This window comes from Dipodomys ordii, unplaced genomic scaffold (genome assembly GCF_000151885.1).
Source record: "Dipodomys ordii isolate 6190 unplaced genomic scaffold, Dord_2.0 Scaffold22, whole genome shotgun sequence".
NCBI classification, from domain to species: domain Eukaryota; kingdom Metazoa; phylum Chordata; class Mammalia; order Rodentia; family Heteromyidae; genus Dipodomys; species Dipodomys ordii.
Genome location: NW_012267238.1, coordinates 3275937 through 3277157, shown reverse-complemented (window position 1 = coordinate 3277157; position 1221 = coordinate 3275937). Strand labels below are relative to the sequence as shown.

General features: G+C 45.0%; 1 protein-coding gene across 3 annotated transcripts in view; it reads left to right on the top strand.

Annotated features, from left to right (window-relative positions):
* The window catches only part of Fam168a (family with sequence similarity 168, member A), a 156572-nt gene that overhangs the window by 17135 nt on the left and 138216 nt on the right, over positions 1-1221 (top strand). The window lies entirely within an intron of this gene.

Below are 1221 nucleotides of genomic sequence, written 5' to 3'. Positions count from 1 at the left end.
TGAGGAATTGAACCCAGGGCCTCATGCATGCAAGGCAAGCGCTCTACCACTGAGCCACCATCCCAGCCCCTGTTTTGTTTTTTTTTGTCGGTCATGGGACTTGAACTCTGGGCTTGAGTGCTGTCCCTCAGCTCTTCAGCTCAAGGTGAGCGCTCTACCACTTGAGCCACAGAGCTACTTCTAATTTTCTAGTGGTTTATTGGAGATAAGAGTCTCATGGACTTTCCTGGCTGTGAAACTCGATCCTCAGTTCTCAGCCTCCTGAGTAGCTAGGATTATAGGTGTGAGCCACCTGCGCCCAGCTCTGTTGAGACAGGGTATTGAATCGGTTAGGGTACTCTTAGGTTGTGATCTTCCTTTTTTTTTTTTTGGCTTCCTGTAGCTGGGATGGTGGGCTTGAACTCAAGGCCTTATGCTCTGTATCAGCTTCCTTGCTTTTGTCTGGTGCTACACCACTTAAGCCATGGCTTGAGCTTAGTTTTTACTAATTGAACATAGTCTCAGACTTTCCTTCTGTGATTCTCCAATCTCAGTCTCCTGAGAGTAGCAAGGATTACAGGTATGAACCACTTATGACCACTGGTAGCATTAAAAAAAATGAAAATAAGTATATTATCTCAAAAATACTCGCATAATAGTACTTTACATTTTTTCCCCAAATCCCTTTAATGTCTGTCTAGATTCTTCTCTGCTACATTCACTCTTTTGCAGTTGATTGTTTTGCTTGAAGCAGATTAAAAAAAGTTCAATACCATATTGATGATTGGAAAGAGAAGTATTTAATTGCTTTTTTTTGTTGTTGTTGGTCGTGGGGCCTGGACTCTGTGCCTGGGCACTGTCCCTCAGCTCTTCAGCTCAAGTCTAGCGCTCTACCACTTGAGCCACAGTGTTACTTCCAGCTTTTTCTGCTTATGTGGTCCTGAGGAATCGAACCCAGAGCCTCATGCATGCGAGGCAAGCCCTCAACCACTGAGCCACCTTCCCAGCCCCTGTAATTGCTTTTAATTGTGGCCGTTCTTTGTTTCTACACCAGAGCTGTAGTTTTTTTTTTTTTTTTTTTTTGGTCAGTCGTGGGGCTTGAAGTCTAGGCCTGGGCACTGTCCCTGTGCTCCTCAGCTTAAGGGCTCTACTGCTTGAACCACAGAGCCACTTGTGGTTTTCTAGTGGTTTATTGGAGATAAGAATCTCATGGAGGGCTGGGAAGGTGGCTTAGTGGTAGAG